Genomic DNA, 22,738 nt, shown 5'->3' on the forward strand with positions numbered 1-22,738 from the left:
CCTCTGTAGCCTCACTAGCTGACCCCTGCATCAACCTGGACAGAGCTCCCTAGGACGGTGACACTGGCATTTCCTGAAGCTAAGAACTGTCCTTGGGCAAACCTCTGCTGTCGGCCTCTCTTCCTACACCAGCCTCAGCGGACTGAGATCAGTGCTGCTCCCCGATAGGCAACGGTGGAGGGGGCCTCCCCAGTAGGAGGGGGCCTGCGGTCAGCGGTGTGCTGGTAAATGTGAACCACCAGCTCTCTGGAAGAAAAGAGCCCTGCATTGTAGGGTTTGCTCTGCAGTGTACGTATTCCCACCGGGGCCTATCTCAAGCCGTCCCCCTGACATCGCTGAGCACCGAGTTGGGAAGAGATGTGCGGGGACACACGGGGATAAAGTATTTGCGCTAAACAGATACAGTCAATGTAAATCACCTCAACAGCATAGAGAAAATGTCAATAATGAGGAAGTGATGAGTTTCAGGTGGTTATTGCTTCTATTTTTGGTATATTCAATGTGTAAGTTTATATAGTTTAACTTTTAATAATGGCTGTGTTTAACACCAGCTTGCAAAATTCCTGAACATTGAGCAGTTGGTTCTCTCGAGCCTGCCCAAGCCGCTACCACACATCGCTGCTTGGTGTGACCCCCGGGCCCCGGCCTCCCATGGTTGCTGTTCAGCTCACTTCACCAGCAGCGCAGGATCTCAGCATTCCTACTAGCCAGGGCCATGGGGCCTCTATTCTCCGGGCTGTCAAGTTCAATGCATAAATCCCAGTTCGCATTCTATTGGGCCTCCAGCGGCCTGTGACAGGCCCTCCTTCTTGGAACCCTACCCCACCATTCCTTCTTGCCTTACCTTTATCTCTTTCCAAGGGCCTTTGTTCTTCTGGGGAAACTGTCCATGTTTCCCAGGGTTTGACCATGACTTCTTTTATTTGCCGTTCTCCTTACTCTGAATGTGAACGTGGATGCTTCCCCAGTCCAGACCTTTGGCTCAGATCCCTCTTTTGCACCCCAGTGTCACCTGTACAACCGTATCATGAGCATCTCATAGTCAACACGTACCACCAGCCAGACCCCACCCTCCCATTGTTCTTTATTAATATTCCACACTCAGGCACTCCTGCTCTCATTCATTCCATCAATATTTATTACCTACTGTGTGCTTGTCACTGTGCCTTGTGCTGATAATGCAGCCCTGAATAAGCCACTGTCCCAGGCCTCACCTAAAAGAAATGGCGTCACCATCTACTTGGTGACCTAAACCAGAATCCTGGAGTCATCCTCCCACGTTGCATATTTACAATGATTTGGTCAGTAAGTCTAAGCTCTTCTTCTACTTCCGAAACAAGTCTGGAATCCTTCTTCCTCTTCCTCCCACCATGACCATCTTTTCTCAGGTCCTTGTACTTTCTCTTCTGGATGCTGCAGGAAGCCCTCACTGGCCTTTTCAGCCAGGGACTGCTGCGTCCCAACCCATCCTCCATAATGCTGGCATAATGAGACTTCAGAAACCACATTTATGACATCGCTATTTCCCTGTGTAACATTATCCTAAACACCCTCCTAACCTTTAGAACAAAATCTATGCCCCTTGGCATGATAGAAAGGGTCTTCTGTGTTACCTGGCTCCTGTCTACCTCTTGGTCTTCTCGTCCCCATTCTTCTTGGGACTTATGCTCTGGTCACAGAGACCTTTCTCAGGCCATTCCCTTCGCCTAGAATCCCTCCACCCTCCCACCCCACCCCACCCCATTCCCTTCTTTGACTCCCTGCTCCCCTATTTATCTTTCAAAACTTGTTCTGATGCAAGTCTGCCAGGATGGCTGTGCAGTGGGCCTTGCAGAACAAGGGAGGGGCGCCATGCACACCTGTAGTCGGCACAGATCATCAGGACAATTTTCAGGCATATGGTAGTCGAGTGTATATGGTAGTCAAGTGCGGAGTGCCACAGAGACCATCAACAGGGCTGCTCCTGTCCGTTCCTCCGGGAAGTGTCTGCTGGGCCGCCCCACCCGCGTTCGGAGGCTCTTCTCAGTCATGGCCGAGTCATACCATCCTGAAATCATCTGTTGATTAGTCCCGGAGGTTCTTTGGAAAACGAGCTCTTAAAGGAGGGGATGGGGTCTTTTATCTCTGTATCCCTGACAGCAAGGAGTATGCAGGGTCCCTAGTAAATGGTCCATAAATGTTTGTTGAGTGAATTAACGTAATACAGGGGTAGCCAAGGGCACGGACCCCCGAGCGAATCCCCGGGCTGCTTCTCCCTGGTCGTGCGGCTGGGGCTCGTCACTCCGCAGGGCAGTCACTTCATGTGATGAGCGCGAGGCCTCAGGGAGGAGGGTGGCTGTCCAGCTTCCAGCCAGCACATACCTAACAACTGGCAACTCTTATAATGATGGAATATTGGCAGGTGCCCAAGCTCCTTCTCTGTTGTGCTTTACAGTTCACGTTTCTGGTCTCCCTCCATCGCTTTATTGTTATTTTAACCGTCCTGATTTTTACTAGAGAAGCGGCATAATCCTGATGTTACAGGTGTTTTTGACTGGCAGCTCTTGGGTCGGAGTGGGCGGGGTGGGATGCGGGGGTGGGTGTGAGAGATGGATTGCGGCTCCACGAGCGATGTGGGAGCGAAGGTAGCGCACGTCCATGCCAGCTAAAACCCCACGGAAGGGCTGTCAGAACCCTCCGGATTGTCTGGCAATTCCAACTGCCTCGGGGCTTGGAGGCTGGCCTCATTTGCATATCGGCTCCACCGCCTTCCCGGGTGGGAGGTGCGCTTCCTGCCGCCGCCCACAGTCGGCTGGAGTCCGACCTCCCAGATGTGTTTGACGATGTTGCCCCCTAGGGATCAGGCCCAATTTTCAATGACGATTGACTTGCTCGCTGGAGCTCGCCTATCTGTGTGCTGTGTTAGCAACTAGAGGGGTGCAGAAGTGACCCCTCCCTTCAAGGAACTGGACACCTTGATAAATCCTGGAAAAGCGTCAGCCAGGACTGGAAAGCTGAAGAACTCTGTGTACAACAATAGAGGGGTTATTGTGCCCTGACGGGGATTGCAATGAACGAGGGCGAGCAATCGTATTTATAGAGAGCTTTGCAATTCACAGGGAACTGCGACGTGCATTTTCTTGTTTGACCCTTTCAACCACACCAGTGACGATGGTATTAATGAAATAAACATTTTGTTGGGAGACTGACAGTTAATATCATCACATTTGGCCCCGGATGTGACTACTGACAACTGCCTAGACAGTCAACCGATATTATGTCTCATCGCAAAGGTCACACTTGAAAAAAAGGGTAGTTTCAGAGGGAAAAAAAAGTCCCCAAGAGTATGACTCACCAACATGACTTTTCTGTAGTACCTGGCTTTCTCCTCTGGCGTCTGCAGGAACATCTGGAAAGATCAAAGCATGAGGTAGACAGATGGGATGCCTGGACAGGCCTTTCGTGGATAATTTTCAATTTCTGCCTTGCAACCGTGATCTCAGAAATTATGAGAAGGCACTTTTAGAATTAAAAGCATTTATTTTTTCAAAAAGATTTATTTATTTATTTGAGAGAGAGAGAGGGAGAGAGCATGAGCAGGGGGAGGGGCAGAGGGAGAGAATCTTAAAGCAGACTCCCCACTGAGCGCAGAGCCTGGATCTCATGACCCATGAGATCATGACCTGAGCTGAAACTAAGAGTCGGATGCTTAACTGACTGAGCCACCCAGGCACCCCATATTAAAAGCATTTAGCTTCATATATTCATAGGAATGGAAAATCAAAATTATTCTGAAGTTATGAGGTTTTTTAAAGATGCAAAACAACTCTCAAGCAGCTGCTTTTAAATCCCTCGCATTCGGGGCGCCTGGGTGGCTCAGTCGTTAAGTGTCTGCCTTCAGCTCAGGTCATGATCCCAGGGTCCTGGGATTGAGCCCCGCATCCGGCTCTCTGCTAGGCAGGATGCCTGCTTCTCCCACTCTCACTCCCCCTGCTTGTGTTCCCTCTCTCGCTGTGTCTCCCTCTGTCAAATAAATAAATAACATCTTTTAAAAAAAGAGAGAGAGAGAAGGTTTAAAAAAAAAATCCCTCACATTCAAGCTTAAATCACAGTGCCATTGTCACATCATAATCTATTTGAATGAGTTAAACCAAATAGTGGCGAAGGGTCCTTTTCTTCCTTTAATCTTTGAGAAAAAAATAGGGAGCTCCAAAATTATGCCAAACAGTCTATCACTAGTCTCTATTGCTCCAAACATTCAACGTCCACACACGTTGAGCTGGTGTTTTTCTATCCCAGATGTATTCTTTTCCCCTCCAAGAAGTGAGGAGTGACTAACCCTCAGGAATATGGTGCCAAGAGCAGCCACTAAAAGAGAGAGAGACAAATCAGAGAATTTCTCCCTGGAGATTGTGAAACACTCTTTTTCAGGAGACAAAGCATCTTTCCCAGCTTCCCCTCACATCTCTGTGGCCAGGGCTGGGTCACATGTTGATTGCATCTCCCACTGGCCAGGGAGTTTGTTTGGACAATTCTTTGGCGGGGGAGGTAGAATGGATATTGGGATGTTAACCACCACTTTGGATACTGTTTCTGGAAAATTTGATAGCCAGACCAGCTGTTGTCTGGTTTAAGGCAGATCAGAGGCCTTACTGCTTCCTTTAGAGGGTCTTTAGTGATTAAATGAAAGCAAAAAAAAAAAAAAAAAAGAGAGAGAGAGAGAGATGTAATTATATTTGTACTCAAAATTTGGAGAGCAGGGCATACCTGTTATGTACATGCAGACAATTTATGTTCTCATGGAAAAATTCTTCAATTCCAGGAGCCGTCCCATCAACAAGCAGGGGAGGGGATGTTTGTTGGGTCTCTCTCCATGATGTGAGTCTCTCCATGACTCTCCAGGACGGTGGAGAGATCCCCTCAGGGCATCTGGGCAGTCCCTGGAATCACAGTGAAATTGCCCGAATAACCTCAACCCCCGGGAAAATACAGTTAGCCAAAATTAAAGTCTTCTGGTTTGCAATCGGAAGAGCATTATAAGTAAAATGGATCTTCTGACCTTACTTTCAGAGGGCTGGCCGCTGAATGCAGGACAATTAGAGTTTGTTTTCTCCAGGATCTGTCTGCCCTGTGAGACCAGCGGGGTCCCTAAGGTTCAGAAACAACAGGTACAGGGCAGAGTTTCCTTTCCCTGAGATTGTTGCTCTTTCCAGAAATACCTTAGCATCCTGAAATAGTTTCCTGGAAGTTGTAACTGGAGAACAGCCAGACCAGGGGAGATGCTTAATTTTGGGGCAAAAGTGAGGCTTGTGAGGTGTCCAGTGGGGAGACAGGCAAGAGATCTCCTCAGTTATGTCTCTGGGTCTTTTTAGTTCTGGGGGTCTTGGGTTCCAATCTGTCAAGGGATGAGCCTTTAGCACATGTCCCTAGTAGTATATCTACCTTCCTGGATGGCTGCATTTCCCCTTTCCTCCCTGCACTTTTATCTGACTATAACATTGGATGCTTTGAGGTTCTGAAAGCTGCGTAGTTACAAGAGAAAGCTCTCAATCAGAAAATTTGCTGCGGAAACCCAAAAGCGTAAGGCAGAGTTATGATGTGTTAATGTCGACTTTTACTATGAAAATGCATGTCCATTTCACACAATGTTATGTATGTGTAGACCCAGTTTCAAGAAAGCATGTTTATGTCTCAAATCACAGTAGCATCCGGTAAGCGCAAACACTGTTGGTAGTCTACCCAACAGGCACTCGGACATCTTCCTTGCTAACAGAACCCTGATTTTGTGCAGGTGTCTGTCCTCTCTGGGTTTCTCCTTTCCAACCCTAGAAGCAGAATCTTGATGACTCTGGGACTGGTAGTCCCGATGACTGGTTTAGAGTGAAGATATGACTAGTTCTGGCCAATGAGACATGGTGGGGGGAATCTGAGGCTTCTGGGAAAGGTTTCTTTGTTTCTTAAAATACAGAGAAGAAAGAGAACAGCCCCTCATCATCTTCTGGACTTTGTTATAGCTGTTTGTAATCTTGGGATGTGGCAGCCATCTTGTGATGATGAAGGGAACTAGCCTAAGGTCAAAACTGACTTACTGAGCATGCTAGACTGAAGAAATATAAACTTGCCTGGATCCTTGCAGACTTTGGAGTTGCTGAATGAATCAACCCTGAAGCAGCTCTACCCTTGAATTTCTTGTCATCAGATTAAATCCCTTGTTTAGACCATGTTGAGTTTAATCTGAAAGCATCCTAAACAATAATCCATACCCAACTACTGTCCCTATTCACAGGGTGCTGTATCCCCTCCCCCCAGAGCAGTTCTTTTACCCTCCATCTGAGCAGGAGTCCTTCTAAGATTTGGGGAGGCTCTCCATGCCTGAAGCTCACTTTGAAGGACAGAAATACTCATTGCTGATGGTAACCACCCGCATCCCTTCAGTATCTGCTCTGTGAGGCCAGTGCTAAACCCTTTGCCTACACTGTCTTATTTAATTGTGAAATGCCTCCATGAAGTGGGGACTCTTGTTATTTCCATTTGATAGGTAAGAAAGCCAAGGCCCACAAAACTTAAGTAGTTTTCCCAAGGTCTCAAAGCTAGCAAGTGATGAAACTAAGGGTCAAAACAGACTCTGGTCATGCCCTTACCCATCCCCCTGACCTTGCAACTCTACCATCATGGGAACAGCACACATACATGGGGCAGAGACCTCGTTGCCTGACGGTTTCTCAGAATCAATACGTGAGTTCCCTGGGAGAGGTGAAATCTAATTAGATTCTAAAGGTAATGGAGTATATAAACCTCACAGCTTGACGTGAATTCTCTTGTGAGTTTTATTTAACCTCTCTGTACTTCAGATTCTCTATTTGTGAGGTCATGACAAAGAGACTTTCCACTGCTGCTTCCTCAGGATATGAGAAGATACACATGATAATGTATCTAAAAGCATTTTGCAATATTGCGAGGAAAAATACACCAAAAGCCAGGCCATTGTTAATGTGATTCTAATAATTCCTCCCAACTCTTTGGATGTTGATAGTGCAATGGGACATGATAATTTGTTGAAAAATTTCCATACCGCTCCTTAAAGTCTGAGGAGAAAAGGCTTTGTGGAAATATACATGAGAAATCAGATGAATTGGCAGCTACCCATCAAATATGTTTTAATGCTCAAGATTTTACATTGGACAGAAGGTAAGGTTGTGTTAAGTAAGGGGACATTGTTCCTATTTTACGTTGGTGTTTATAAAACATATGGAAAGAATGGGCCCTTTTTTCAAGGAAAAATTTCTTGCAGATATCTGATGTCAACCTAAATTATATTTTATGTTATTTAAATATGAACAAACTAAGACTAGGTACAACTTACAAACTAAAATTAATCTGGTCTACCAGTCCTTATAGATCAAATACAATTATAGAACTAAGATAAATTTATAAATTAGATAAAAACAAAATGACAAAACCAATAAAGTTCAGACCAGTAACATTAATTTAATAGGATGGGTGATACTGTTTTGTCGAAATAAAGTAAGTTGGGTTTAATAATATATAGAGCGAAACTCTTGTTTGGTCCTTTACTTACAGGTTCCAGTTTGAGGATTAAAATCCCAGTTCTGCCTCTTACCGGCTGTGTAACTGTGGGCAAGTTAGTTAACCTCTCTGAGACTTGGTTTCCTAATAGGAAAACGGAGATAATAATAGCACTCATCTCGAGAGTTCTAGAAGGAGTTTTAGGAAGATGGTACTATCTGTCAATTAGCTGGCACAGTGCCTAGGACATAAGAGGGGCTCAATAAATGTTAGTATGCCAAAAAAAGTAGTACTGTTACTACTATTACTTGGTTATTTTGAAGATTTATTTTATTTATTTTAGAGAGAGAGAGAGAGAGCACAAGTTGGAGGGGCAGAAGGAGAGGGAGAGAGAATCTCAAGCAGACTGCACATCAAGCATGGAGCCCAATGTGGGGCTTGATCTCACGACCCTGAGATCGTGACCGGAGCCGAAACCAAGAGTCAGGCACTCAATGGATTGCGCCACGCAGGCGCCCCTAATATTACTTGTTTTACTTCATTAACACTAATTAAGAGGATTCCTATTCTCCATAAGTGTGATTTGAATGGGATTAATAATTTCCATACTTTGTGTCCAAGGTCAAGGTGAACAAGCTTTATATTTAAGCAAATGCTGTGAGCAAGCAGTCGTTGAAAGTAACAGTGGATGAGGTATCACAGTCAGATGAGACAGCCTTGTCATTTGAAGATAAGCTGAAGTTTGCAGCGGTATTGAAATTTGCTGTCAATGAGTAATGAACACAATTACTGCTGGAATTAATAAAAGAAAAGCTTTTCATTACAGTTTTTTCTTGTAGTTAAAAAGCCTCCCTGATTCCCCACCTGGGACAAGCATCTAGCATGGGATCCACTTGTCACACATTTCTTAATTCCACTTGCCCCCGCACATCTTTCATATGCTTGTTCTTGGATTCACTGAAGTGGTTGCTCCTTCAGTGACTCGCCTTTTCTTAGCTCGCCTGCTTTAGGCTAAACTCACCACCGGGTAGAATGGAAACACGGAACTTTCCAAGTCAGCTTTTCCTGAACCAAACAGGGGCTGGGGAGGATCAAATTCTCTTTTCTTGGATCAACAAATCATAGAGGGAGCAACAACAATGTCATTTTATATACGGGAAATGCTTCTGTGCCCACAGAGGACTTTACTAGGATGGATAAGGGAGAAGAGAAGGAAGAAAAGTTTCTAAAGCCAAATATAAAAATCTACGTCCTGGGAAAACGGCGTCTTTACCTGCCTGCTGCAGACTTCACAAACACCTGGCCGCAGCTATAATAATTGCTGCCATTAATTGAGCAACTACTGTATACCTGGCCTTTGACATATATAATTTCTATTCCTCAAATAAACGCTTCATAGATGAGGGGGACAGAGGCTCAGAGAAGTTTGAACGTGTCCAAATCATAAAGCCAGTAAATAGTGAAAATTGGGCTTTGAACTTATCTCTGCCTGACTCAAAACTTGCTTTTTTTTTTTTTTTTAAGATAAATTATTTATTTATTTGGGAGAGAGCGAGAGCGAGCGAACGAGAGTGGGGAGAGGAGCAGAAGGAGAGGGACAAGCGGCTCCCAGATGAGTGCAGAGCCTGATGTGGGGCTTGATCTCAGGCCACCGAGACCATGTCCCGAGCTGAATCCAAGAGTCAGATGCCCAACCGACTGAACCACTCAGGCACCGCAAAACTTGCTCTCTATTTAGCATTCTGTTTTTGCTTATTGCAGAGACTCTTGTTTTCCTTGAACTTGCAAAGAAAGACAATCCAGACGGAGCCAAGAAAGTGCCATTGCTACCCCATTGGGACACTAGTGAGGATCCAATGGAATGAAGTGCTCGGATGGACGGTCTTCCAGGTCCTTCTTGGTCCCAAGTGGTGGGGAGATGCCATGAATCTTCTGTGGCGTAGGGAGACTGAATAAGGAACTGGGATGTCAGGACTGCTCCCATGGGGTATTTGATTGCATTTGAGAGAATCCTGGAAGCAGGAGAAATAAATTTTCTGCTCATTATTACCCCCCACCAATCTGCAAATGATCAGTAGAATTAAATTTTCTTACACATTTTCTTACAGATTCCATGAGTCATGTCCTAAAATTATATTAAAGATTATACCTGGAGACTAATGCAATATAGTAGAGGGGCTACCAGAGCCTCTTAAATATATAGATCATTTGTGGGGAGGAGGGAGAGGTGGGGTGTGTGTGCACAAAGGCCCTGGCCTGGGAGTCAGATGGGCGGTCTAGTCTCTGCTCCGCCTCTCAACTACTCAGGGCCAGCCAGGAGTAATCATGACAATATAAAAAGAATAGCTTCTGTTTTCCATATGGAGCATTTACCATATTGCAGGGGTTAGATTAGTTGTTTTATATACAATCCATCATTTAATTCACACGACCCCTCCTCCAACTCACTCTTAAAAGAAAGAGATTTACTTATGATTAAAACAGGTAATTTCAGACAGGGTAAAAACCTCTGAGAATCCAGTCTCCATGAAAGCAACAAAAACACAGTCAAAAATGGTCAAAATCAACTCTTTCAGAGCTCTGAAAGCTAACCAAAGGCTTAGAACAATATCAGAAACCTTCATTCAAGAAAAATGTCTGGATCTTGGTAAGAACAGTGATCTTTGTGGAGTTTCAACCGGCCCGATTCCAGCCCCTTCTCCACCTAGCTCCTCAGGAGCCTTGAGGATCCACAGCCTTGCAACTATCCATACGGCGGCATATTATCCAGCTGTAACCAGGACGGAGCACGGACACGTGCAACAGCGGGGATGGACCTTGAAAACAGTAGCCAAGTGAAAGAAGCCAGACACAGAAGACCATACATTGTGTGATTCCATCCATGTGAAATGCTCAGAGCAGGCAGCTCCACAGAGACGGAAAGCAGGTGACTGGTTGGCAGGGGCCAAGGGTGAGGAGTAATGGGAGCGACTGCCAAGGGGTATTGGGGTACTCCTTGGGATGATGAAAATGTTCTGAAATCAGGCAGTGGTGATGGCTGCATACCCCATGAATATACTAAAGACACTGAATTATATACATTTTTAAAAGATCTTATTTATTTATTTGAGAGAGAGCGAGCACGAGCAGGAGGGGCAGAGGGAGAGAGAGAGGATCTCAAGTGGACTCCATGCTGAGCACAGAGCCTGATGTGGGGCTCAATCCCACAACCCTAAGATCATGACCTGAGCCGAAATCAAGAGTTGGTTGCCCAACCAACAGAGCCACCCAAGTGCCCCTGAATTATATACGTTTTTAAAGGGTGTGCTTTATGGTATGTAAATTGTATCTTAATAAACCTGCTATTAAATAAAATGAAGAGAAATAAATAAAATAGGTAATTCATGTCCATGGTAGGAAAGAAACCAAACAGCCCAAAAGCGTTTAGAATAAAAGGTAAGTCTGCGTCCATTCCTGTCCCCCAGCCGCTGAGTGTCTCTCTCCCATATGTTATTGTGAGTCCTTTCAGAGATTTTTTTTTTAAGAGAGAGAAAAAGAGCACGCAAGCGCACGTGTGGGGTTGGGGGAGGGAGAGAGAGAGAATCCGAAGCAGGCTCCACACCCAGCGCAGAGCCCAATGAGGGGCTCGATCTCATGACCCTGAGGTCATGACCCCAGCTGAAATCAAGAGTCAGATGCTTAACTGACTGGGCCACCCAGGCGCCCCACCTTTCAGAGATTTTTAATGCATTCCGAAGTACATAAGTACATGTATACACACATTTGTATATAAATGGTAGCATACTATACGTTCTCCTCAGGTCTTTGCTTTTTCATTTAAATGTCAACACTTGGCAATCATTCCACATTAGTACATACAAATATACTTCATTTAAAAAATTGCCACAAAGTATGTTTTTGTATGGATGTGCCATAATTTGTTTATCCGGTCCCCTAATGATTCATATATTTACATTGTTCCTTATGTTACATTATTAAACATATACAGGATCAATGGATTTATGTATTTTGGTATAAGTACCGTGCGCTGATTGCGCCACTGGAGCTCCAGATTTATGTATTTTTGATTTTGATAGATATTGCCAATTGCTATGCCACCACGATTGCTTCTTTCCCACTGGCGAGAAAGCAATCGTAAATCACAAAGCACCATTTAGCTGCAGTAGAAGCTTGGAAATGCATTCTGTATTCTGGGTGGCAATGTGCCTTGTTAAAAATGTAATTGCAGTGGAAGAAAGATACAGAGAGTAAGAAACAGATCTTCCTGGAAACATTAACTCCTTTGACTTTTAAAAAAACTCTCCGTGTCCTCTTCCTATTGTCTGAGCAATTGTCTTGAGTCTCCCTTGAGGAGGGATCCTCTACTGTCCTCCCCTTGCTACAGTGCTGGTGTTCCCAGGGTCGGACCTTGGCTGCTCAGTGTACCTACTCTCCTTGGGCAACCCGTGCATCCCACTGACTTTGCTGCCATCCCTATGCTGATGACTCCCTAATCGTACCTCTGCCCTGTGCCCGGGCAGGGCTGCCACGATTCTCTACCATCTGGCATCTCCCTATCCATGAGCAGAACCATCCCAGGCCTACCATTTTCCAGTATCCTCTTGAAATCAAGATTTTGTTAGAAGTCCAAGCTGGGATTTACAGGATTTAGGTGAAATTCTCAAACCTCAAATCTCAGATGCACCTGGATCCCTCTTAAGACTTTTCAGAGGTTCATGGGATGGTGCTTATGGAGGTGACTTCTAAGGCAAACACCTTCCAACTGGTGATGAAATTCTCATATGCAGGTTTGGCAGAGTAAGGCTCCTTTTACTTATTACGGGATGGGTTACTTGGGGGTGATGGTGGGGGTTTGCTGAATCTGGAGAGAACCGTGAAGGTGTTGCAAAGAGGGGGCTGCCTACTGTGTGTCACCCTTAGTCAGATGTCTCTGTGGACCTCAGCCTGGGACTTTACATCTCATACGGCCACGACACTGACAGTTGCCAGGTGTCAAATTCTAAAAGGACACACTAGATTGCTCTGTTTCCTCTGTGACACAGGAGAACGTGGAGTCTATGACCCTGGAGGGAAGACCCCAGCACTAATAACCTACTATCTACTGGACATCTCCACAGGGCTGTCTCTTGGGATCTGGGCAGGTGTCTTATCAGAACTCAGGCTGCCCCCTTCCTGGCTGCCTGAGGACCCACTCTCAGCCATGAAGGCTGAGCTCCAGTGTGGTCTGAAGCCTCTCCTGACCTTTCAAGGAGAATTTGGCTGGCTCCTCCTTGAAACTCTCACATTGCCCCCATCCATACTCCTACCATCTGCATCCCATCCCCATCCAAGGAAGGCATAATGTAGCTCCTAAGTTGTGTTTCCTTCTTGCTTGTTTTATATTTTGCTTTATTTTGTTTGGGTGTCTTGGTTGGATAGTAACTTTTCCATTTCTAACAAACTTTGAATGTGCATACCTTTGGTTGTGGATCCTGTGAGATCAATTCCTATTGTGAATAGTGTATGATGTACTTTGGCTGAAACCACCAGATCAGTGAGCTCTGAGTTCGCCTGCTACTGTTTTTACTGAATCTTAGACTTCTCTCCAGTTTTCAAGCCTGCCTTTTGCCCAGGCCTTAGGCCTCTGACACCAACTCCCATGAATCTTTTACGATGTAGGAAGTAATAGTTGTCGAAGGAAGTGAGTGTGCTCAGAGCCATCTAGTACATTCTCTGTTGCCAGTGGAATAAGTACGGCACTGGGAATTCGAAGACTTAATGTTTGGTCCTGGAGGTGTTTCTTTGCTGTGTGTAGAGAAATCACTTACATGGATGGTGGCTTTTTTCACCTCGAAAGTAATATTACCTCACAGAGCTTTTGTCGGCATGGTGTTTGGTCTGTTAGACATGACTAGCACAGTGCTTAGGGCTTCTATGAAGCTTCAAAGTCAAAATTAATAAGAATTTAACCAAATGCTTGAAACTCTTTTAGTTGTTAAATTCAGTGTTTATGAAACTTTCATTATGTCAGAAAATGATTTGTGAATTAAATTTCTTTTTACTTTGTAAAAATTCCTGAATATCTAGATTATCTCCAAGACATGACTGCTGACCCTAAATTGGTTACTTGAACAAAACAAAAAATTTCAAATTAATACAATAATATTCTAGTTAAAGTGAGATGTGGGCACATTTCAGTGGGTTTGCTGTGATGTGGGGGGCCACAAAAATCAGAGGCTGAGGACTCAGGGAGATCTTAAAATGCCCCTGGATTAATGGCTTTATATAGGTAACTAGTGAATTACAGAAAAATGCATTAACTACTATGAAAAATCTCTAGAACAAATGCCATTGTCCCAAGAGGCCACCAGCCAGGCATGTCTGGTTAAACAGTGTTTCTGTATTCTACTGGATCATTCAAATTGCCGGGGAAGAGCGTCAGGGTTGTGCCTGAGAATGGGTCTTCTAACCAGCGCTCTAAGTGAGTCTGGCAGCTGGGTAGATTTGGGAACCACTGGACTATAATCAGAGCTCCTCCTATCTCCTCTCATTTCATTTTGCTCTTGGTTTGCCTTCTTGGAAAAGAACAGCGGATCACCCTCCTCTCCACCACATTTCTTCATGAACTTGACTGCTGCCAAGTCTTTCTTAGCCAGGCAGGATAAGCCCAAGGCCATTCATAACACAATCAAACATGGCTCCGTCTTCAGCCCTTCCCTTCTCAAACTTCTCCCCATCTGTAAGAACTCATGTCCCAGCACCTCCTCCCCACCCCCTACCAAGCCTCATTCTCTGCACTGTCCTTGAATTTCCTTCTGAACTCTCAGATGCCGGCTGGGACATCTTTGTCTTCCCTGCTCTCTTGCTCCAAGTCCCAGCTGCTGCAAAATGTTTTCTATTCCAGTTTTGCAATAACGGGCAGTAGCAGGGATTTCCGGGTGAGACTGCTGTAATTGCAGAAAGCCAAGAGACCGGAAACAGGAAATAAACGGTGTTAGATCCTCCTGAGACCAGTCAGTGAGGCCAAATTGTTTGGGAGAGGGAGGAGGGGAAGAGGGAGGTTCACCTTTGGTCTTCTGGGTGTATTACCTTTCCTGGGGCAGGAAGTCAGGTGAACAGACAGAGCTCTAGAGCCAGGTGGGGCCTGACTCTTCACTAATCCAGGCTGGGGGTTGGAAGGATGCTGTCTGCTGGAAATGTGACACTTGGTATTTTTAGTAAGAGTCTTATTTTGGCTGCGAAGGTAGAGGGGGTGCTTTCCTTCCCTGGGGGAGGCCTTCCTCGCCTTGAGGTTGGTGCATTTGGTTCATCTGTGCAAGGAGAATGCCACCAGAATTATTCGGCATCCCGCCGTATACCGCAGAAACTGCAGATTTCATTGTTTTTAATGGAACACAGCTAATTATAGATAGATAATAAAAATTAAGATGAATTTTCTTGTTGCGTGAAATATTTGTCGTCCTCCGATTTCGCCTGTTAACAGCACAGTATAACACGCCAGCAGCAGCGTAATGCAGAGTGTCTCGATGTGTGGCTGGTGATTCACTGGCGTCAGAATCACTGCAGTGGGAAGGGGTGGCTGTTGAGAATGCAGATTACTGGGCTCAGATGCAGGCAATCGGAATGCCTGAGGTGAGGGGCCCGGGGAATCTGCATGCTTAGCTTAGCCTCTCCAGTGATTCTTAAGCATTCCAAAGTTGAAGAGTCACTGATCAGTCAAGACCTATTATGTGCTAGGGACTCGATCCTGGTTAGAAAAAAATCCTCACAACATTCGTATGAAATAGATACTGTCATCTGCACTTTTACACTGAAGCTGAGAGAAGCTGATAGCGTTTCTGAGGTCACACAAGCAGGAAATGGCAGAGCCACGATTCAAACTCAGGTCCATCTAACACTAAACCCTGCTCCCTTTCCAAGAGGTCCCCATCTTCCCGCAGAGGCCCCATGGAATCGGCCTGTGATGTGTGTGGACGCTGAGATAGTCCTGAACACGTGCGGGAGGCCCCCTGGCAGAGGCCCGGACTTCGTGGGAAACCCATGGTATTTGTGAACTTTCTTCTCCACCAACTGCTGGATCTATTCGCCTTTTGATTGTGGGGGGTTCACAGCTCCTAGGAGTCCATGCACCGCACTGGGCTCAGATATCGGTGCTTTGGCTATCCCTGGACACTCATCTTTTTGGAAACTCTGATGATTAGCAGCGAGGTGGGGCAGATGCCATTGGGAACCCATCCAACACCCATTTGCTCCCCTCCCAGTATCAGGTGACTGTGCGTCAGGAGGGACGGAGCCTCGCTGTCGCCCCCCAGGTGTGGTCCTTAATTAGCCAAATTAGACGGGAATTCCACTCTGCCCGCCTGAGCTTCAACAATGGACATCTGCCCCAATTCCATGAAGATTCGAGAGCAAATCTGCTGGGAGGTTTCTGAGAGGGACTCCTTTATCACGAGCTGCCCAAGCTGTACCAGAGGAAAGGGCCAGGCCAGTGCTCGGGACAATCTGGGAATGCCGGCGTGTTGGGATCTCCATGGACACAGCCCCCCGGGACCGCCGAGGGATCCTGCTCACACAGAGAGCAGGCCAAGGGACCCCCAGCAGTTGCTCCCAGGGCCGTGCCGTGGTAGGACCACACCTCCACCCACTGACACCCGAGCCACCTGGTGTTTCCAGTCCCCAGTTTACAGGTTCACGTCAACGAAGAAAGGAGGCGCAGGAGGCCTGCTGGTGAAAGCGGGTGGCTCCCTGTTGAGCCAAAGCCAAATTCGAGTGTCCCCTGAAGTCAGTTTACGCCAAAGCCCCCACAAGAGGATACGCCTCCTCAGTTTGGAATCTGCGGGAGGATCAGGCGGGACCTCGGCGGCCCAGGCCTCATGTCATCTTTGGCAGCTTGGACGGAGCCGTTCCGGGTCACCGAGGGCCTGGGGGGGGGCGGCCAGGCCCTGGCTGACCTAGCCTCTGCTGGCTGCCCGGCCTCCCGCCTCCAGCTGGCAAAGCCCCCCGCTATCAGCTTTCGTCCTCTCCCCCAGCCTTCAATTGTCAACTTCCTCAGGATGTTCCTCGTGAAAAGCCAGCTTCCTCGTCAGGACCGGAGAACTCAGATCCTCTGTCCCTCCTGGCTCCGAAACCAGAAGCTTCCCCGACCCGGCTGACCCTCAGCTTCCCGGCAGGCCTCAGCCGGACCTCTGGAGTCTGTTAGCCTCAATCCGGGTTTCCACATAATACAATACAGCAGCAAACAATTTTAAATGGTTTCTAAAAATACAAGTTTCCTCCTTAATTAGTGCGAAGCAGGCTCAAGGCAGAGAATGAAGAAATCGTCACAGAGCCCACAGGCAAAGAATAACTCCCCAACCAAAGGAATCCTGATACCCAGGGAGAGCTACCACTGGGCACTTGTTTATTTTCCATCTCCTCCCCACGGTCTAATATTATCGCCATGATGATTGTTATTACTTATGTCGTGATGAGGATCATCACGATCATTACTATTGTTATTCATCATTGTTTTTACAATGATCACTCTTATCATGGATCATCAATGAAATTTGTTGTGGTGCAACATTGAATAGAGTTTCTCTATTCACACATGGTCTCTGATTTAACAAAGATGGTTCGGAGAGTTCCCCTAAAGACATAAGTACGTATCACCCATCGCTGGCTGTCACTGTGACCCTCACATACCTCTTTGAAGGCTGAGGCTTCTGGAATGTTCCAGGTCCCTCCAGAGGCAGGGAGACCAGCCCAGGCTTGCAGAAGACACCTGGGGGGGGTGCTTGTGCCTTCCTGAGCCTATGCAAACGTGTCGAAGCCTCCCCTCCTCATCCTACCAACCACACATGCAGGCCTGCAGGCTACAGCCAGGCCCTCCTAGGACAGAAACCTGTCCCCACACAGTGTTCTAAGTCAACCTGGGGCCTGGGAACCATTCCTGCAAGCCCAAGGGGGTCACGAATGGTGTCCTTGGCCCTCCTGAGACTCTATTTTTTCTAAATAAGCTTGAAGGCAGAGGGACCACTCCTTTCTACCTAGAATGCCAGAGGGTGGTTTTACCCTCCACCAGAGCCTCCAGATTTTTTTTCCAAGTCAATTTAGGAGCCTGGGAACAGCCATTTCCCACAGACATGAGCACAGAGGACCTCTGTCTGAGCCTTGGGAGATTTTCTAAGTTCCCTCAGGGGGCCACCAAGGGCTAGAACTGTACTGCAAGGCATAGAGAGGGCCAGTGCCCACCTGACCAACCCCAGAATTTTCTAAGTTCTCCGAGGAAACCCTGGAATGGCTGATGGCTGGGGGACACTGAGGGTAACGCCCTCCAACAGCTCTGGCTGGATATATGGGAACCAAGACATCCCCACTTGGAGAGGCTCATGAAGACCAGATGACAACAAGATTTTATTTTTTATTTTATTTTTTAAGAAGATTTTATTTATTTATTAGAGGGGGGAGAGAGAACACAAGTGGGGAGGGGCAGGAAGGGAGGGAGGAAGAATCTGAAGCAGACCCCCACACTGAGCATGGAGCCCAATGCAGGGCCCAATCCCACGACCACAAGACCGTGACCTGAGCTGAAACCAAGAGTCAGACACTTAACCGACTGAGCGACCCAGGTGTCCCAAGATTTTATTTTTAAAAAGGTTTGTTTTAGGGCAGAATAGCAGTTTCTTATGTCCTCTATAGTGAATACTTATCTTTTTTTGGTTAACCAGCTGTGATTGCCCCCTTTTCGGAAACAGCACCCAGAGTTCTTTCTGGGCAATAAGGCCCTGACCCACTCTCAGAACTAAAAGCCTAAATAGAGCTTTACCCAAGCTGCCAGGGTCGAGCAGGCAACCCAGGCCTCAGCCAATAGGGTGTTATAAATGCAGTGGGGCAGAGAACGTTGGAAGGTGCTAAGTGCTATGAGAACACTTGGTGGAGTCCTATATTCCTGGGGAGAGGAACCGACAACTTTCAGCTGTTGAATATGTGGTGTTTTCCTGGCAATTTGCAATCTGATCTCAATGCTGAAACCCCCAAGTGGTCTCCCTTCTTCCCTGCCTCCAGGCTTACCCCACACCAGTCCCTCTCTCTACCCGGTAGTCAAGGTGGTCTTTTCAAATATAAGTAAGTCTTCTCTGCTCGAAACCCTTTCTACGGGGTTCCACGGCCCTGTTGGCAAAGGATGAAGTCCACATGTTCACCTTAGCACTTGTGGTGTTTGTTGATTGGGTTCCTGCCTCCCTAACCCACACCGCCCTGCATTTTCATGTCTTCTCCATCACACTGTGAGGTCCTTGAGGGCAGGGATCATATATGACTAGATTGCCATCCATACAACCACGATTTCCATTATGAAACCCAGTTGGGATACCAGTAGAAAGTAAATACAGTTAAGCACAAGACATGGGAAGAACATCTCTGTAAGCAGGGAATGACATTCTCTCTGGAGTCTAACAAAAGATCTAACAGAAGCTTACACTTAGAAGAAGAGAGATTAAGTACAATCCAAAGGATTTGGACTGAACAGGGGATCATTCCAAAGTTTCACTTGATCTGAGCAGGTGCGCTCAAGGAGGTCACATTTACTCTTCCCACAAGTAGTAACTCATTCAGACAAACATCTTCTTAAATCATATTATCAATTTGATACAGAAACCAATCTGGTATCATGTAATAACCCTGCTCTTTACATGGTTGAAGAGACATGTTCTTCATTATAATAAGCAAGTAGTCATCAGAGCCATGTGCAGACTCAGATCATGGATTCTGCCTCTTGCTTCTTAGGAAAAGAACCTTCCTTCCTTTCTAAAGTAACACCTCTTTATTGGAGAAAAATTCTGAAGATACTGATAAGTAAAAGGAAAGTGAAAATCATCCATTGGCCCTCTACCCAGAGGTAACCACTATAGATAATTTGGCTTATATCCCTCCATTTAAAAAAAAGTTTTGTTGAGATATAATTCACATGAAGTTGACTCATTCAAGATGTACATTTCAAATGCTTCTAGTATTTTCTCAGAGTTGTGTATCCATCACCATAATCAATTTTAGAATATTTTTATTACTCCAAAAACAAATCCTGTACCTCTTAGCATTCACCTCTCAAATTTCTACCTCCACCCCAGTCCTAGGCAACCATGAACCTACCTTCTATCTCTGTAGTCTTGCCTATTCTGAGTGTTTCATATAAATGGCATCGTACATCAGGTGCTCCTTTGTGACCATCTTCTTTCATTTAGCTTCCTGTGCCCGGGGTTTATCCATGTTGCAGCACAGAGCAGGGGTAGACCGGCTATCTTACAAAAGATCTTCCTCATTCTCTACTAAAAGAATCAATCACATTTTCTTCTCATCCTTTTGTGGTATATTTTTTAATGTGTAAATCTTTGCTTTGGATTTTATTTTGATATAAGTAAGAAGCAACTATGGTGAGTGTGTCTTTGAATTTCCCTACTCTCTTTAATTCTTCACTGATGGGAATTCTATCTTTATCACATTCTAAATTCCAGCGTACATATCAACACTCTAGGCCATCTCATTGAGGGAGTCTCCAGTTAGAAAGGCAAAGAAGGGAAAGATTTTGCAATAGTGTCCTGTAAGCTGGGACTTGAACCTACGTCCTGTTTCAGCATGATGGTGCTGGGAGGCGCAGCTGCCCCTGACTTTGAGTATAGATTGCTCAAGGCTCAGTGAACATGGGAGTAACTGAAAATTGTAACATCTATCAGGTTTCTAACAGAGTATTTTAAAGAAATCACCTTCGGAAGAGCTATGAAGAGGTAGGCAAGAAGAAATAGCATCAACACCTTCATCTTCTTCACCAGGAAAAATAATTGAGGGCAAAGTTGAACATTTGTTTCTAGGATTCCTGGTTAAGCAGCAGGAGGAGCTTTAAAACCTGCTTGGTGCCCAGTGTCAGCTGTGCCTTCCTTAGAACATTAAGTGGTTCTGGGGGAGACAACGGGGTTCCCTTTCAGAAGAAACCTTTCCACTTGCGGTAAATAGGAATATAGCATTCTAAGCGAATCTCAGGGAATCCATGCCTCTGGGACTAGAGCAAGGAATCATTGGTACAATCTAACCTTGATGGGGAAAAAGTAATATTGCTTCTGGGCTATGTCATGATGTCATATTTGCTGTGGAGAACAGATAGTATCATGAATTTACTATATCCTGCAAGTGCTAAAAAACAATTTTTGCAAAGGCAAAGGTGGAAGTTTATTTCAGATACAGGTTAAAGGAGCTAAAACATGTCTTATTGACAGACTCTTGCCTCTGAACTCTTACCGCTCATTCTTGATGCCACCCATTTAAGAATCAATTATGTTTAACCTCATGTCAACTGAAGTGACCCTGTGCTTAAAGTTTTGAGCGAAACTGACTTGTACTCCCATCCCATGTATACTTGCAGACCTAGTATTCCTTTTACACTCTGGGGAATTTGCAGGGTGAGGGCCATATGTGTTATATTTCCCCTGGTTACCTCCAGCTTTGAAATCCTGATTCCACAAAATTAATTTAGTTCATGAAACATCTCTTTATCCCAACTTGTGCCTCACTGGCCTAACTGGCCATGACCTTGATAACTTCATTTTCCAAAATGCCATCATCCAAGGCTATGTATGTAGCTGACTTTTACTGATAGTTTGAGGCCATGGAGAGGTTTATATCTATAGCATCTGAATCTAAATCCAAAGTTAAACCTGAATTAAATCTAAAACCAAATTATTGACATCCTTGCTTTGGTATTTTGTCCCATTTCATCAAGGGTTTCTGTTTCACTGCCCATATTTCTGCCCACTTCTGTGCTATCTTGTCTCTTCTCTCCCCTCCCTGACCTTCTCCCCTTGCTCACTTTCTCCTAACCTCTTTTGCAGAGCACTTTGGCTCCCGTTTTTTCCCACTATCTTCTTCCAGACAAACTAATGAAGACTGACCTCCCAACTAGATTGACCTATTAAGGTATTTTTGAAAACAAAGGCAATTCTTTTCATGAGTGGAACTCTAGTGTTAGCTGGTAAATAACATTTTACTGGATACATGTACAATTCCTGGTGAAAGCAACCTTATGATAGTTCTCAATTTTATTTAACCCCTGTGTTTAAAAAAAATATTTTAGTTAAATAGTGAGGTAGGGCCAGGGATAGCTCCCTTTCCTGTAAGCCAGATTAGAAAAACTCATGATTCACTGGGCATTGGGTAGAGTACTCCCCAGGGTCTTGCCTTAATATTGGGGAACAATGAGCCCTAGATTAAACATGACCCTGGTCCACTTAATAAATCTTAAGAGCAAGACAGAAAGAATCAAACTATTCCCAAGTAACTTACCTTATCAAGAACAAATTCAAGAATATCTACAGGAATACAAAAATATCCAGTATTCAACAAGGTAAAATTCACAATGCCTGGCATCCAAGCAAAAATTACCAGACATACAAAGAAGTATAAATGTACTATTCACTATTATTCACTACATATACTATTGAAAATCACATAGTAATACTTCTGATGTACTCTATTGGTTGAAATAGTCAAAAGTCTACTCAGATTCAAGGGATATAGACTCCACTTCTGATGGGAAGAGTGCAAAGAATTTCAAGGACATATTCCAACACTACCACACAACCCAAAACCCAGTATCTTAAAGCAACAACTATTTAACTCATGATTCTGCTGGGCAGTTTGTGTGGTCTCAGCTAGGCTTAGCTGATCTTGGTGGGCTCACTTACACCTCTGTGCTCAGTTGGCAGGTGACTGGGGGTTGGTTGGTTTATGATGGGCTTGGTGGAATGGCTAGGATGTCTGGGGCTTCTCTCCATATGGTTTATGATCCTCTAGCAGACTATCCTGGGCTTTTTACATGATGGCCTCAGTGTTCCAAGGCAGTAAGAAAGCAAGCCCCAGTGGGAGAGTGCTTTTTAAGTCTCTTGCTTGTTTGTATTGCTATTATCCTATTGGCTAAAGTAGGGCAATAGCCAAGCCCAGAGTCGACGTGGGAGGGTACTGTCAAAGCAAGCAGGTACAGGGAGAAGAATCTGTGACCATGTCTCCAACCTACCACAAATACTATGATTATCCTCATTTTACAGATAAGAAAACAGTAACAGGTAGGTTAAATAACTTGCCCAAGATTACACAGCTAGTAAGTGAAGGAGAGAGGATTTAACCTGGGCAATCTGGTTCCAGAGTCTATGCTTAGAATGATTGTGTTGAAGGTTGGGGAGTGTCAACTCAGGCCACCTACAAGGGGAGACATGGGATGACCTGACAT

At 45.4% G+C, this 22,738-nt stretch overlaps 1 long non-coding RNA gene across 1 annotated transcript in view; it reads right to left on the bottom strand.

The window, feature by feature from the left end:
* Positions 1 to 3,331: 3,331 nt before the first annotated feature.
* LOC116634755 overlaps positions 3,332 to 22,738 on the bottom strand; it is a 31,942-nt gene continuing 12,535 nt past the window's right edge. Inside the window, exons 3-4 of the long non-coding RNA XR_004300026.1 lie at positions 4,747 to 4,919; positions 3,332 to 3,388 (exon numbers count right to left, since the gene is read on the bottom strand). This is a non-coding gene — a long non-coding RNA (uncharacterized LOC116634755). The remainder of the gene's footprint in view (positions 3,389 to 4,746; positions 4,920 to 22,738) is intronic.

The sequence above is a fragment of the Phoca vitulina genome, unplaced genomic scaffold (genome assembly GCF_004348235.1).
Source record: "Phoca vitulina isolate PV1807 unplaced genomic scaffold, GSC_HSeal_1.0 scaffold9, whole genome shotgun sequence".
In the NCBI taxonomy this organism is placed as follows: domain Eukaryota; kingdom Metazoa; phylum Chordata; class Mammalia; order Carnivora; family Phocidae; genus Phoca; species Phoca vitulina.